The 17,678-nt window shown below is 41.1% G+C and overlaps 1 protein-coding gene across 1 annotated transcript in view; it reads left to right on the top strand.

The window, feature by feature from the left end:
- Window positions 1–3,242: 3,242 nt before the first annotated feature.
- LOC145413616 (uncharacterized) overlaps window positions 3,243–17,678 on the top strand; it is a 569,601-nt gene continuing 555,165 nt past the window's right edge. The window contains exon 1 of the mRNA XM_080283270.1: window positions 3,243–3,300. The gene's annotated coding sequence lies outside the window, so the exon portion shown is untranslated. The remainder of the gene's footprint in view (window positions 3,301–17,678) is intronic.

Raw genomic sequence — 17,678 nt, 5'->3', positions numbered from 1 at the left:
CGTCTGGCAATAGATAGATAGATAGATAGAAATTTGCTAATACTGCTAGTAATTGCTAGGTCTAGATCATTTATGTATATATTGAATAATAAGGGACCAAGTACCCTGACCCCTGTGGTACACCACTAGGTACTAGTCACCGGTCCGACTTGGGTTATTTACGTAATCTCTGCTTTCAGCCAGGATACTATCCATTTTAAGGTATCGCCGTCTGTACCGTGTGCACTAACCTTCCTAACTAACCTTTTGTGTGGAACTCGATCGAAAGATTTCCTGAAATAAAGATAAGTAAAATCGTAAGCTTTATCGCAATCCACCGCTTCGTAGACCTTCGTGAGTTTCGTAGACCTCTTCGTACAGAATGGAGAGATGGCAATTTTAGGCAAAATTGCTTGTAGTGTGATCAGGTACTGTTTTATAAACATGGCTGATATTAACCAGAGATGCTACACACACACACACACACACACACACACACACACACACACACACACACACACACACACACACACACACACACACACACACACCGGCGACCATTAGTGTTTGTTAAAGTATATTAATCTCTTGGTGTATACCCATGTATTAAGACAGTTAAATGCAAATTGGAATGGGTACCCAGTATGCACGTTTTCATCGTTTACCGGGTACTCGTAATCTTGAATTAAAATACTGCAGGTTTTTCATCTGAATGGCACTGTGAGCCGGTTGGAGTGGGAGCAAGCTGTATTGCACCTAGTACCAGTGACACTTTTATATACGGTAGCCTGTGTACTCACATGTCCATCCATCCATCATTCAATCCTACATTGCCCCATGAGGAGCGTAGGAGCCCGGGGCTAGGCAGTTGGTCCCGACATTTAAGATAAGTGACCAGCCTCACTCATCCCTGAGTGGCATTACATGAGCAATCAACCCCAATTACCCCTTGGATATACAGTAAACCTTCACCGGCTCAATCCGACTGGAGCGCAATAATTATCCACTAAACCACCAGGCGCCAAAATTTGGTTATTTGGTTACAACCCAGCGTAGTAAATGGTTTCCTGGTGTAAAGGAAAACATTTGGCTTGTCACTCAGTGTAGAGTCGCTCACAGGCAGAAGGAAAAGGAAAGAATGAAGGAAAGAAAGAGAAGAAGTGTAAAGTCACCCGTAGGCAGGACAAAGAAAGAATGAACTAAAGACAGAAGAGGATGGAAGGAAAGAAGGATGGAGTAGAGGAAAGGGCAGACACCCGAGAGCAGCACTACAACGAGTGAGTGGATGATGAGTGCTCCCACATACTGTACGTCGCATGGGGAATATTTTTTTTGATTGAGGTGGCTCCAGGATTCCGAGAGTTTGGATGGTGAATGAATGGGAGTGAGGCTTATTCGTTTGGGAAAAATTTGCTCAGTATCTCATTTTTTATTTTATTATTATTATTATTATTATTATTATTATTATATTTTTAGGGGGTGGGGGCTGTGTGGATCCTATCTCTTCCCACCATGGGGTGGGAGAGGAGGTCTTGTTGGTGATTATGATACAAATAAACCAGATTGACCTCAATAACATTCCACGTATCAGGCGGGAGATAATTTTGATGTATGTCGGTATCTTTGCTAGACGTGTACAAACCAGTTAATGGGGTATATCAGTGACCTTTGACCAAGCACCGACACCGATCCGGATTTTTCTGAACAGTGATTGTCATCCCTTAGCCAAATTTCCACATGTATCCACACCCACCGCTCACACCCATATCTTATCGTCCGCTGAGCCTCCCCCCACCCCTCCCACTCCAACCCAACATACACAGTGAACTTTGGAACCATCTGCTATCAACACTGGGTTCAGATTTGACAGATTTAAGAACGAGTATGTAAGGCACCTGCTGGAAGTAAGTTTGCCTTGAGAACTAGACACCAGTGTAAGTTGTGCAACACTTCCTTAGTGGGGTAGAAATTAGATGTAAATATACAGTGAAGATATACTGCACATACTCTAGCTGTCATTTGCATTCCGAAGTGCAGGATGGTGATTTTTTTTAAATTATATGCAGTCAGTTTTCTGTAATATGTTTGTCACACATGGCATACTGAATTTATGGAGAAACTGCTGTGGTCCTATTTTTGGAAACCATATTTCGCAGTTTTAGTTTCTCTCTCTCTCTCTCTCTCTCTCTCTCTCTCTCTCTCTCTCTCTCTCTCTCTCTCTCTCTCTCTCTCTCTCTCGCCATACGGTCGGTGTGGTGCAGTTGGTGAGGCCTGTGTTTTCCCTCTCCTGCACAATAACCCTCCAAAGCTAAAGTGTATTGTTTGATGGTAGCAGATTATTGTATACAGATGTGGCGTGGTAGCAAGGATTATATTAAGATGTCTGGCAATGGGGGGTTGGGTTAATGTTCAGAGACTAACTTCTCTACCAGTTTTCCTGAGCTGAATAAAATCGAGTGTCCAGCACAGGTACTTGTAGAACAGCTCGGTGCTATTAAATCGCTCTGTGGAGGAATGGAAGTTATTAGGTATCCTCCCAGATGGTGAAACAGGTTATTACCTCTAAAAGGGTGTTCAGTTTGCTATATAAATTCCAGTGAACATAATTATTATAATCAGCTGGGCGATACATCGGGTCGTGGCTGATGCAATTGAAATTTTATTTGCGGAAAAGACGCCACTAAAATTTATATAAAGATCGTCCTTCGAAAGTGTTGCCCTTCGAGAGAAATCCCTTTTTCAAGTAGCTGTGTAAATAGGTGATGATTTCCTTAAGCTGAATAAAATACCTTAAAATAATGTAGTGTGACACCACTTCTGAATGGGCTAAGGGTACATTCACAGAGTCCAGAAAGTATGAAAAAAAAAAAAAAAAAAAAAGTTCATTTCGTTGGTTTCCAAAATGGCCATTCATTTTATCAGCGACAGATATATCGCGTGTGGCATTAAGAAACAAAGTGTGCAGAATATGGCCCATGGAACGAGACGCATTACTTAAAGGTTTTGTCCTGACCAACACGATTGGACAGTTTGCATCAGAATATGTTCGGTTCCAGCCTGAATGTGAATGCACTTTTTTTTTTTTTTTTTTTTTTTTAATGTCTGGTGGTGAATAATATTTGCCTCGGAATTACTGATAATCCGTTTAGATATTTATAGCACTGTTCAGTGATGACTATGGCTGATCCTAATATGGTTTATTTTTGCAGCGTCAGGATGTGGGAGTACCCCGAAGCCCAGGGGCTGTACCACCCGTCCTATGAGTCAGCAGCCTGTGGTGTTGGATTCATCGTCAACATTGATGGCGTCTCTTCCACCAAGGTAAGTCGCGTAAGGCATTCTGTAAGTAATTCGAGGTATTCTGTAGCACTAACCAGAGTCATCTCAACCATTTTTCGAGTTACTAACCATTCCATGAGTCACGTGAACCATTCTGAAAATCACTGTACCATTCTGTAAGTCACTTGAACCAATCACTCTTACCCCTTATATAAGCCAGTTTAGTCTCTATTCTAGGTCAGGGGAGAATATCATAAAAAGTGAATTAGATTATTTATTGAAGTATGGCCATTCTGGTTTAGATATTTGATGGATGTTGTTGTGTGCTTTGCTGTATTGCCAAGCTAATGACACTAACCATTGTTTCCGATGTTTGTTGCATATTTCGAGTTATTTCGTAGTGTTAATGTATTATTTGGTTGAGAGTCACGTACTGACCATGCACATAACACTCTCCGCCTCTCTTAGAATTATGCTATTGAGGATGCCGTTCGTGCTTCGTGTATCACAGCTCGATTTACTTGACGGAAAATGTCACCTCTGGCAAAATGGGCTCATTTTGAGAGAGAGAGAGAGAGAGGCGTGTTGCTGAAACAAAAGACAAAGTACACCTTGTATGATACAAGTTGAAATATAGCGCAATCAGTTGTACAAGTGCATGTCCCGAAGTGATATTTATCTGTTTGTCACATCTCATCCGTCTTTAAGTTGCCAGAAAAAGTAGCGCCCTTGTACAATGTAATTACGGCCGCTCATCCATCCTTATTATGATAAGTGGAAATAAGTTGTCTGGTTTCATTCGGCCGCCGAACCAGAATACTGTATCTTGTTCTCTCAAGGTCGCAAGGATGTATGATGATAACATGGAGAGGTGTTGTGGTGTTAGGCTACAGCATCTTCCCACAGTGTATTTCTTTGTTTATTAATAACCTGCCTTTATTGCGACAGTAAGCTGCCTGTTTGTATACTTCAGTACCTCCTTTAGCATTAACCCCTCCAAAACTGGTGGCCGAGCCAGTGTACGCGTTTTCTGTAGTTCCTTCCCTAATCGGACTTAATACCCGTTAACTAAGCAGCCGGCATCAGTTCTAATTCATGCAGTATGTCAGCTGAGTGCGTGTTGTAACCATCCTGGGTTCTTGTCAGGAGACTGGAATTCACTGTACGAGGCATGTGGATGCTTTACCAGTTGCTAGATTTGCTAGGCTGCTTTATGAAAGTATAAGAAGAGGGATTAAAAAAGATCACGACTTCCATTTCGTAGTAGATGACTTTAACATGTTGAAGTCGAACATTATTTTTTTTTTTTTACACAGTTGCATTTTGGTTGTATGTGGACAGATTTGAAGTTCACCAAGAGCACTACTATTCCAGGAAAGTGTCTTGTTGCACATGCCAATAAAGGTAGGTGGTAGCAATGATAGACTCTTGCTCAAGTGAAAGTGAACGTCTAAATTATTAATGGTTTACATGTCGAGCCTCCACGTTCGGTCTAAGGCAGATAGACATGTTTATGGTCTGCCAAAGATGCTGCTCAAATTAACTGTCGTCATCATCTTGACTCTTTTCATACCAAAAGGTAGGGCGAGGTAGGATACTGACACAGGGAAGGTGAAAGCATAGACTAGGAAAAACTGTTAACAAGGACAGTTAAGTGAACCGTAGTTATTCACACAGTACTGAAGAAGTAGTATGAACTTTCAAAATGGGCTATAGTCATTAAAAAAATTATCAACTACCCAGGTATGATTGTAGTGACAGTAGCGAACAGGTGTTACTTACCCACGCGATCATACACTATCAGCGGCTATCAGTCAAGGCTCTGGTGTGGGTGTGGTGGAAGGGTGCTGTCTGTAATAGTGTACGTGATCTAGGCGTGCATGGGATGAGACTCGATACAAGATTCATTTCCCTACTTTAGCCGCAGTCTCTCCATTCTGGAATGCTGAGTTGTACCAAAAGATTGACTGTAGATTGTGGTATTGAGTAAGAAGAATTGATATGGGAATGATGTACAGCCGCAGCATTGCCTCTTTGCCCTAGAGATTGTGAAATCAGCGGCACAGGGAGGAAAATCTGGACTAAGGTGAACATAAACTTTCTATTATATATATATATATATATATATATATATATATATATATATATATATATATTTTTTTTTTTTTTTTTTTCAAGGATCAGAGCAGGACCACCAAGTCAGGACGTTGATTAAGTAAATATAGGTTAAATGAAACACTTGTAACAAAGATTTGTTTCTGCAGGAAGGCCACAGGCGGGAGAACAGAATCTTCCAGTCTCCTATTTTTGGTGGTTACGCCTTTGTTCTAACTTGACAATGTTCCGTTCAGCTGTGTTGTTAGACTGAGGATCAGTGTCATTCATAACCAAGGTGATTCTTTGCTACCAAATAATTTATATTCATTGACCATCATGTAACCACGATTCAGTGTGCATGGTGTGGGAGTAGCCCATTTGCTTCGGATAAAAAGCCGACTGTATTGTGTAATACTGTTCACGTGATCACGGTGTTTCTGGCAGTCAGAACTACAACAGCAATAACTTAAAATATGCGCCGGAGAGGGATGGCAGTCCTTGTTATCCACTTTATTCAGTCTCCATACAATCTCCCGTCTTTTGGCGCGATGTCGTAGTCAAATTAGTGGCCGTGTTCTGCTCAAGGTGACATGTGAAACTTTGAATTAGGCTACCTTTTTCATATCGATTCATTGTATTTATATACCACCTTGACATAATGCCATAAGCTATTATTTGTACTTTCTAGTATCGACAGTGCTTGAGTAATAATGTAATATACAAGAGGATAAACAGGTGTTGCCTGAAATGTAAATAGCTGCGTAAGAGGTGTTATGAAGTCTCTAATGCCAGCTTGAATAAAATCCAGTCTCCATCGTTCCATTCTTTTGTTTAACCTCTTGAGTACGTGGTCTCATCAGTCGTGAAATGATCTGGCTGTAATATAATAATAATAATAATTACAAACCTGCACTGAAAAGGTTAGCTGTAGTCATTGTGTTTTCATTTGAGGGTATTGGACCACTCACAACTTCAGTACTAAATTGTGGTTGCATGAATTTTAATGAGCGTTAGCAGTGTGGTAGGAATGAATCTCCTTGGTTACTGGCCAAATCAACCCGCATGAATCTCCTTGGTTACTGGCTAAATCAACCCGCCATTCTGAGTACACTTGGTCATCCAATGAGCTGAAGGGGCTTTATATATATATATATATATATATATATATATATATATAGAGAGAGAGAGAGAGAGAGAGAGAGAGAGAGAGAGAGAGTAAACGCACTATAAATGCTTGTAACGCCTGAAATAGGAATTGTCCCACTGAATAAATTCGCCTGATGGTCGCAAGAATGCACAGGACACAGTACTGAATGGACTGCGGTAAAGTTTTGAAAAGTCTGTCGTCCGTTCGAGCTAAATGATATAGCATAAAGTTTTGCTTTTAACATTGCTATTATTATTATTTGTACCACGTCACAACGCCAGGGGTAAAAGGAGATAAATAACCAAAAGGCTTAACCAAGGGAACAGACTTGGTAAGATAGCCTGTATTTGAAAAGTAAGAAAAAGTAGAACTCATCGAAGCTGTTGGTGACGACTCTCTCTCTCTCTCTCTCTCTCTCTCTCTCTCTCTCTCTCTCTCTCTCTCTCTCTCTCTCTCTCTCTCTCTCCATGGATTCTGTTTGTCGCGTTCTTGGATCAGCATATTTTTGGTATCAGTGGTGTGTTACGTACTGTATAGATAACATCACATGAGCAAAGGTTAACACATCCCGGAAAATAGTTACATGTCTTTCGCCCTCGTTCAGCATTTTATCTTATCCTCCATACATTCTTCTTCCTCCTCCTCCTCGTAGTCGGCTGATGTTTTTTTTTTCTTTCTGCGTCTAATATTCTCCTTTTAATCCTGAGCTGGTATTCTTTCTTCTGTTTTTTTTCTGCCACTAAGCTCATGCATCTAATCTTCCTCTCCTGTTTTTTTTTTTTTTTTTTCGGGGTCTGGTAATTTCTTCTGCTTCTGATATTAATTGTGCTTCTAATATTTTTGTGTAAAATCTGCTGCTAATCCTCCTCGTGAATCTGTGTGTAGATGTGGGACTAAACTCTTGTGAGGCGAGTATCGTATTACGGGACAAACCACAGGCTTCCCACCATCACCACCTATCTTGTTGCTAATTGCCCCTCACACTTACCAGTCACGTGACCTGTGCCGTAAAGTAGCCGCCCCCCTTTCACGTGGTATCCGGCTGACGATCACGTGAATTACGCCGCTCCCGTTACCCGTAGGCTTAGTGGCAGTCTGGCCTTGGTGTTGAGAAGGTAGATAACGCGGCGCCTGGTAATGATGCTACTCATCCCCTTCTCGCCAGGTCTTACTCATCGCACTCTGACTCTTTAGGGCTGCGAGGTCTAACTTATCGCACTCAGACTCTATAGGGCTGCGAGGTCTAACCTATCGCACTCAGACTCTATAGGGCTGCGAGGTCTAACTTATCGCACTCAGACTCTTTAGGGCTGCGAGGTCTAACCTATCGCACTCAGACTCTTTAGGGCTGCGCCTCCCGTATCCTCATCTGCACCACCCCCACCCCTGTCCTGTCCTGTCCTGTCCGTCCTTCATTTGCTTCGGTTTTTCAAGTATTATATAATGAAGTGCCTATTCTGTGAGTATATGAAAAACGTAAAAAAAAAAAAAGGTGCACAACATATACAGTACTGTTAATTCTTTTTAAAAAATGGTCGTAAATACCACCACATGGCCGTACATATCATCATATGATCATGAACACCACGCCACCAGATGATGATGATTACATTCCAGTCAGAAACCTAAGTAAAAAGCTCATATTTGTATGATTAGTCATTTATATTGTGTTATAAAATGAAGTTGTTGGAACTGGGAAATTTAAGTAAACATACCGAGGGACAGGCTCTTGTTCTAACGGGGATACGGAAAGCAACCCTGGCCACCGTTCAAGTTTTTGATCTTCAAACTGTGGAAAACTGTGGCATGAGTCATCATTATAGACGACAAAGCAGTAGACAGGGGACAAAGCAGTAGACAGGGAGTAGGGAAGCGATCAAGCGACAAAGGGAAAGAATCTAATTTTACGGGTGCAGAGAGCAGAGACAGTATAAATCGTGAATACGGATCAATGGTTCATCATGATATACATTCACCTGTTCAGGTCACCTACAAATTTCCCGTGAGTCAGCCCCCCCCCCCTCCTTTTTTTTTCCCCGACTCTAGGCATAGACTTCGTATCAAGGCCCAGTAGTTCAGCGTCCATACACCTCCACATGTCACCACTTCAGCACTAACACCCACCGTCCATATTGGATACATGCTTTGAGTATCTCATACAGGACTGGTGTATTGGTATTAGTGGGCGTATTTTTACATGTCGGCGGGTCGTCTATATAGTATATCAGTAAAGTCTGCTTTAGTAAAATTCAAGTCCTTAAATTGTTTCCTGCCCCAGCGGGGATTAGAACCTAGGGTCCATTAGGACTGCAGGCCACCTCTCTACTGATTCGGCCGTCGCCTCCCTGAGTCCCTCAGTTCCGCGCGCCTCCCTAAGTTGCGCTCCCCTAAGACCTGTTGTTCTAGCCACTCCACTGTGATAAGTCTGCGCTGAAAATAATTGCCTGGCGGTAGTGAACATTAAAAATTCCTCATATTTTGGATAACAATTGTTCCATGACAAAAATGAGATGTTTCAATGAATGTTGCACTTTTACATCTTAAACAGCCCCTTCCCCCCCCCCCTCTCTCTCTCTCTCTCTCTCTCTCTCTCATCTGTTTACTTCCTCTCGCTTTCACTTGCCCTTCAGACAAAAAAGAAATTGTATTTATTTTCCCCTCCTACAATTGAACCCAAAAGAATAAACCTTGACAGTGACTGGTCCATGTTTGAAACTATGCATTATTTTGTATTATATTCACAGTACCCATATAACAAAATACTCACAGTAGATAGTGGAGGATAAAATATGTTGAGAATAAGGCAGAGGAAGATCGATGACTTGTAGCTTTCTGTTGTGTGGTGCGAATTTATTATGTGACTCTTAGTGTAAATTGCGATATGTGTAAGAGAGAGAGAGGGGGGGGGGAATAGAGTTTCCTGAAGATTTTATTGATTTTCTCTAACTGATGGTTGTGTAGGTGCGGTGTGTTATCTGTGGTCTAAATATAGTATGTTTACGGTGCCTCTCCCTTGCTGTACAGTACCCTCAACTCAGCGTTACTGCTACTTTTCCAACATACTGCTACATCTGTGCTCAACAAACAGCAATTTACTTCGTGTAATTATCCATTTCACTTCGATTACCGGTACGTATTCTATGTAGGCCTAGTCTTGTAATCTTCAGACGATTTTGATCTCGGGATAGATATATCGATATGAAACGCATTCGTCTGGTAGCGACAAGAATATAAGAGTGACGTACCGGTACTCAGATTGACGGTGGTAAACTACTGAAGTGTAGACTGTCCCTGAACATTTTACTTACAGTAATTCAGCCACTTCAGAACGATATCTTTTTAACCATTCCCGCTGCTTGCCTCCAATAGGTGGCATTCATTCTGGAGAAATTTCTGGTAGCGAAGCGAGAATATAAGTACAGTATCGTAGGGTAGTCATTCAGGTTGCCTCTCGAAGTTATATTTTCAGCCGTTGGAACTGGGCCGTTCCCGCAACTTAAATACTGCGTCTTGGTTGCATGAATTTGTTGAGCCTTAGTTAATGGGGTGGAAATGTGTCTTCGTGGTTAGTGATCATATCGAACCTCCAGTGTCAGAATACTTAGCCGTCATCTGAAATAGAAAGTAGTTATTATAGACATTATCATGACGGAAAAAACACGGTATGATCACCTCGCGTCATGTAACATCAGTTAGCGTAAGGCCTTGCACACTCCTCCTTCCCCTCCTTTCTACCTGTCCCCCTCCCCTCAAGATTGTTTATCTTCATTCACCGGGTGCTGGCGCCGTTCCAACTCCGTCTTAGTACTGACTGTGTACGGTAACAGTTAAGATATAGGAATGCTGTAGCAGTCAGCTTTCCTCTGATTTTAATCCCTTCACTACGATGGCCTACTTTTTAATTTTATGCTTCAACCAGGAGAGACTTTGTAGTGAAGTGGGTGATAGAGGCTTTCTATCCCCACCTGCCAGATCCACAGGTCTCTCCTAAGCTGAATAAAATCGTCTGAAGGTGGCAGAAGCAAACAGTGTCAAGCTTTAGATTCTGTGGAATAGTGTCAACCAGATTATTAATTTGCCTAGTAATTATGAAGAATATATACTGATTTCTTTGATGGTGCATATTTAACTTATTTATCATCCAGTCAATCAGAAATCTTTTATATCGGTGCAACGAAACATGCTCAAATTCACACACACACACACACACACACACACACACAATGTCTATATCTATCTAATTACATGTTTAATGTATTCATGTATGTGTATATTTTATTCATTCGAATGTAAATAATAACTGCCCTCTCTCCTCACAGTAAATTATATTATAACAAAAGAAAAAATAACGTGCAGTGTTGGAATAGTGGAATAAGACGTGGCGAAATGAAGAAAGGGTAATAATTATGACTTGCTTATGCAATCAGTGCTATATTGACGACCAGATAAGACAACGATAAGATTACCAGTGTGTTTTTCATCACTGTAATGACAAACAGGCTAATAGTGATGGCAGTCGTTAGCTTTCCATCGGAAATTTCCACGGCATAACCCTTTGACGAAGAAGCTTGCCCAACAGCACGCAACTTGACTGAGGCCATGATGGAAAAATTACTACTCTAACCTCTTTACTAACATTGCTGACCAGTTTTTTATTGACATGTGTGGTATCTTTCCATAAATAACAGACCTCTGAATTCTTTATTTTAAAATTAATACTTTATGCAATCATAGACTGTGCGATACTGTGTAATGTTGTGCTTGTTTGAAATGTGAAACAGTATTTGTCATCATGCTGGCACTCACGCACCTATTTAAACTTTCCGAGCAAAGCACAGCAATATTTTGCCTCATCTCCCAACGCGTTTTTTTTTTTTTTTTTTTTTTTTAATGGCATTTACCACATTACCTCGATGACTTGTATTCATGCAGCCACCAGACTTGCGGAGCTCAAGAAGGGATCTCTCATACTTCCCTGCCGTGAAAGTTTTATATTTACTCGTGCTAGCAACAGACGGCATTGTTCAGTTTGTGAAGCCTGTGGGGTGAAGGGTTGAAGGTAAACAGAGTCTGGGTTGTTGCTGTGGCAGTAGTATGGGTGCAAGAAGGAATGTTATGAGGTGGGTGGTGGTATGCTGGGCAGGTCCCACCTGGCTGGCCAGGAGCTGAAAAGCAAATGGGTGGGAGTGGCTCAGGAATTCGTTAACTTTTATCATATGCAGCAGCTGCTACTGGATATTCTATCTGTTTCTGAAACCACTTAAGCACAACAGAGGACACCAGTAATCTGGTGTATGGATTATTATTTTTTTATTCATTTGTTTTTCCTTCCTCTGTTATTTTAAAAAAAAAAAAAAAAAAAAAACGGTTTCGAGTACGTTACATAATTTCATAGGTAGCGGTAGCTTCCGTGTGTATATATATATATATATATATATATATATATATATATATATATATATATATATATATATATATAATCATCATCCGGACTTCCTTTCCCACCCTAGAGCAGGGTAATATGACACCATCCCGGCTTACGAAGAGGATGGAATGCGACTATACTGATTACTGTAGGTATTTGTACGGTAGGCTTTCCATATGATATGTCCTTCATATCACCACTTGATAAGTGTTAAAACTGTTTTCCACATTTAAATGAAATTAATTTCAGTACAGGTATCTAGCCTCAGGTAATATAGCAGTTGTCTGTGAGGGACTGCTGATATTTGTTGTCGTTGATGATGATGATGATAAGCTTTTTCATACTTCCTTGCCATTTCCTTTCCCTTCAATCCGTCGGCCTCTGAGTTATATCTCTCGTCCTACCCCTTCTCTTCCCTCCCTCTCTCGTACTCCTCCATAACCCTGTTATTTTTTCACAGAAATTGTGAATAGATTAAGGTCTGATTCTCTCTCTCTCTCTCTCTCTCTCTCTCTCTCTCTCTCTCTCTCTCTCTCTCTCTCTCTCATTACTATCTTTTGGCACGTCACTCCTTTAGCACAGTTTCCTCCTCTTATATATCTTCTTCCGTATCATGTTTTAATTCTCCCAGATTTCGCCTCATTGCCAGACGTATAGAGATACTTTTTTTCCCTGCTGATCTAAATTTGGACGCGATTCCCATATGTAACTGTACGGTATATTAAGAACTGACAAAACGCACCATGCTCGCTCTCTTCATTTTTAATACTCCGTCTCACACAGCTTCTCACCTCTCACCATTTTGCCAGCATTCCGTAGCCCCCTTCTACTACCTACACACGGTTGGAGTACTCCCCATCAAACACTTCCCACTCACATCCCTTCCCTGTATCTCCCAGTAACTCACTTTCCGTATCACATAGCTGGTCACCCCTCAGAAAATTCGTTTTGTATCATAATAGCCAGCACTTCCAAACATCCTACTCCCTTCTTCGTATTAGACACCCAGTGCCCCTCACCACCCTCCTTTCACATCCAGAATATGTGCTGATAAGCCGTGTCGGGTGTTACGTCTAGTATAGGTCGTGCTTTGCTGTCACGAGTGGTCAAAACGGGCAGGGGAAGCCATAATAGTGACGCCGATGTTTGGAACTGAGGCACACAAGTCGTCTCAACTCCTCCATACTTCGGTAATGGTCGTATACATTAACCCCTTGAATGCAGTATTTTACTTTATTAGTCTTGATATTTTTAGAATTGAAATATATTGTGTATATTATTAGTGCATTTACGAGTAGAATAATCAGAGAATAGTTTTATATGACTGTGTATACCGTATGTCATTGAACAGGATTAGGCTAAATAAGTAAAGTTGAACAGCAATAAAATATTTTGTAATGCCATTGTATTTTGCTTACCTTGGGAAGGACGCATCTGTTTGAATGGATGAATAAATGGTATATTTAACCTCACTGGTCCGGAAAGTCCCCTCTAAGCTAAGTAAAGGTGTCTGAAATGAGCAAGAATAAAATAAGACGTCGAAGGAGTTAAAAATGGAGATGAATAAGGAGGCAGAATAACAGTTATCATCGACGTTTCCTTATTAGCTGAATAACATCGTCTAGGGATAGCGATAAGTAAAAACATCGTGTTGCTGTAATTACTGAAAGAGATGGCTCATAACCCATTCACATAAATGGAAGTAAATTATCTGACGGGAGAAAGAATAAAATGAAAAGATGATTGTGTCTAAGTCCACTCATTATAAAAGGCATCCGGTCCTTAAATTGAGTGAAATCATGTGGCAGTTACAAAAATAACAAGAAAAAGACGTCATTGAAGTGAGGAGTTTGTACGTACGCCTGACTTTGAAGCTTTCATCACTAATGGATTTTGTATTTTTAGATACTCCTACTCCAGACTTAGATCCTCCTCTCCTCGCGTCCCATATCCTGCCTCCCTCTCCCCGCCCCCCTCTTGTCTCATTTTCCTCACCCCCACCCCCCTCCTGCTTCTCTTTCCTCGCCCTCCTCCTATTTCCTTTTCCTTGTCCCTTTCCTACCCTCTCCTCAACCCCTTATTTCCCTTCCTTCCGTTTCACCCCTCCCGCCCTCCATCACGGACTGTCACTTGTGCACCGTGCCGGATATTCTGCATGGCGGTGGTTTGTGGTATTTTCCTACATTTCATGAATCCATTTGGATTTTCTCGCCTTGTTCCAAGTTATTTATCTTCTTTTATGATTACCGGCGTGTGTAGTGGAGGATGTTTATTTTGTACTATATTCATCAGTGCAATGAAATAATTGTTTTTTTAGTCTGATTTATTTCCTGTATAAGGGGATTATTTAGAGTTCTAGGAAGATTATGCAAAGAAAAACGACTCAGAGACGAAATTATCAGCCATATTCTTAAAAATAATCCCTTCTCTAAACTTTCCCATCCTGTCGAAGGAGTTTTGATTTCCATCGGTATCCAAAAAGATTCCCCTGGAAGGAAAGGAAAATGTTCAGGTTGGTAGCCGTATTAGGCTAAAATGACCCATCCTGCTGATACTTGTTATGGTGGAGCGTTAGATTTGTAAACTAATACATCAAAACACATCTCATTCTGGGTAATGAAAACACAGCACATTTGAGATGTGGGAGGTCGCCACCACATCCATATAGTTGGTTTGTAATCAGTCATAAATGCCATTCTGGCCAACATCGCAGCGGTGTTCACTTTCAAGACAATATTTTGATAATAAATTATATTCGAGGAATATTATTATCTTTAACCCGTCACGTCCCAACCACTTTCGCACCTCCGACACCCCCCAGTCCCGACCATTTTTGGATTTTTTTTTTTTTTTTTTTTTTTTTTTGGCTAAAACCTCCGCTTTTGGTGAGAAACATCGAAAATTCGTAGAGAAATCCCTCACCTGAGGTTTAAAATACTCGATACAGGTAGGAGTACCTCCTTACCTTACAGGGTTTTCTATCAGGCTGGCTGCAAAGAAAACGAGTTCTGTGGGAGGATGACTATTCCATACCACTCCTAAATGGTATTTATTTATTTATTTGGTACGAATTTATATGTAGTATGAGAGTATATTGGTTTTCAAACAGTTGTATAGGCATTATAAGCATTGTTTCACTCACTAACTCATCACAATTCCTGGCCTTCTTTTGGCACATTACCTGATCATCATTTCTGACTGTTTCTTCCTCTAATGCTATGTTAACTTTGTCCTCCACATTGTCATCGATTGGGGAATCACTCTGACCCTGAATGTCTTTATTGGCCAGGTCACTGATAACAGGTGAATTGCCGAGACAGTGGCGTGGGGGGGGGAGGTTATGCGGTGTAAGGCATTGTCCCTGCCTGGCATCTTGTAGAGGAATAGAGGAAGGTGTCCTGTGTATACGAACGAAAAATCACGCACGAAAAATTGAAAATTGTGCAAATTAGGGACCTTGCAATTGCAAAACGTACCAGTACGTCGACGGGACTGGCAAATGCAAAATGTTGCAACATACCCATACGTCGACAGGACGTCTCGGGTTAAAGTTGTTATTCATAAATGTAAGAATCGCTTGATAACGTCCGTCTCATGTACTCGCATGGCGGGGCTCACTCGTTTTTTTCCAGGTGGAAGACTTGAACCGAACCACTCGTATGACCTTGATGACAGATTTTCCTTTTCCGGGCAAATTAACATGCAAAATGTCTATTGAAAAAAGTCCTCGTGTGACCCCGGCTATAATGTATAGTATGAGACTTGTCAGTGTCAGATCGTATAAGACTGGATGAATATCAGAGGTAGTACTTTGTCCGCTTAGTTAATGTCTGGCTGTATATCTCACCCAACATGGGTAACACTTTTAAAGAGATAAAGATAGCACTTAAAAATCAGTATAACGTTGTTAATCGTATTAATAAAATTGTACAGTACCTTTCATCGATATTTTGTATATATTTAAGACAATAAACTACAAAAGAATGCAAACAAAATTGTGAAGGGACTTTTTAAGAGATGGGTCAAATGATTCCGTCAAGTTCCAATAATTTTGGCTGCTCAAAGGGAAGACCTTGCCCTTCCAGCAGGTCAGGAAGAGAAATATTTTTTCTGAATACCGATCCGGCGAAGGATGATCATCCTATGCATCTAAAAGAGAAGAAAAAGTTTAAGAATAGGGGTGTATATTCCTGGGACAAATATGAATTCCTGACCGGTTTCACTCTGGCGAAGCCTTCCAAGAGTAAAGTTTTGGCTGTAACTCATGTTTATTTACATCACTCCTATTCCTTGTCTCATTGGTGTGGTCTTTAGTGGCGTCCCTTTATGTAGTAGCAACTGAGCAGTTTTTTCTTGAAACATGCTGTTGCCCCCTCTAACGGTGTAATGTCCTAAATTGACGCCAGTTGTTTCCAACATCTTGGTCACAACCCAGAATTGGGTCACCAGACCATGTAGTGTGGATGGCCAAGGATCACCAATGACTGCTTTAACTTAACTTTGTGATGCATCAGTGACCACACAGAGGACTCTGCAGTACAGGGCTACACTTCGAATAGTCTACTGTTTCACGTTAAATTTTATTGGTATCGCTGCTTGATTTACCTCTTTCTAAATGGATTAATATTTCTTCTGTTTCTGTGGCGTGACTGCAAAGCTAGCCTCGGTGCGACTGCCAGGCTAGACTGTAGGTAAAATATGGACCTGTGTTTCAATAGGCCTATATGGGGCAAAGTGAGAATGTAATTCACCGGGTCGGTCAGGATCATTTGTTGGTCGTGATCGTAAGCTTTTTCCCTCCTGGAAGGGAGCTAAGAGCTCATATAGTCCGATCAAAGGGCAAGACTGTGACCTTCACACATGCACACACCCGTCCCCTTGCTCGAGGGGGACAGTAACCACCCACTTCGTCAGTGAAACTTTTCGCAACGTAAGCGAGGCGCGAACTCCCGTCTACCAGATGGCAAGCGAGAACATTACCACTGAGCCAGCAAGTGATTGCGTGTGTGTGGGGAGGGATGCATATATCAAAAGATATAAAATTAACCATCGGCTTAAATGAATGCATAGCCATAAATTTATGAAAAAAAATAATAATAGGTGATATCAGTATTTTTAGAGATGTCATAAATTAAAGTTAGGTTTACGGTAAACATGTCTCAGTATTGTTCATTCATATAATCTTCATTGGCAATTACCTGCATGTCATGTATTACTATAGACGCGGCGCACGTCTCTGAGGTTGTCATTATCGTACCCTGGCAACCTGCTATTCAAAAGTGCTTCCAATTTCTTATCATACTGTACACGAATCACATTATTATGCACAAATATATTATACACGAATATTATTATACACGAACATGTTATACACGAATCACGTGCATCTCATATTATACACTAAACAGACGCACTTTTGAATCGTGGGTTGCTAGAGCACGATAATAACAACCTCAGAGTCGCGCGCCGCGACTATAGTGCAAAGAATTTGTAATAAGTCACGGATTGCCGAACGTGCCTCATATCCAAAACGTGGGTCACAGCCAGATAAGGTTAAGAAACACTGACCTACGCCGCAGGAATTCTGAACCAGCCATAACCAAACGCCATAGATCACCGCAGTTCATCTCACTGGCTTCACTTTTTTGTCTGCAGATCCCCTCATAAACCACTTCATTCCAATAGGTTTTGTTCCACACAGCCCTCTCGCCCTTCTAGATGTTCAGGTCCCTATGATTTTAAATCTAGGAC

This window comes from Coenobita brevimanus, chromosome 97 (genome assembly GCF_032717465.1).
Source record: "Coenobita brevimanus isolate Jiangsu-jjx chromosome 97, ASM3271746v2, whole genome shotgun sequence".
NCBI classification, from domain to species: domain Eukaryota; kingdom Metazoa; phylum Arthropoda; class Malacostraca; order Decapoda; family Coenobitidae; genus Coenobita; species Coenobita brevimanus.
This window is presented reverse-complemented; position numbering and strand designations above follow the sequence as displayed.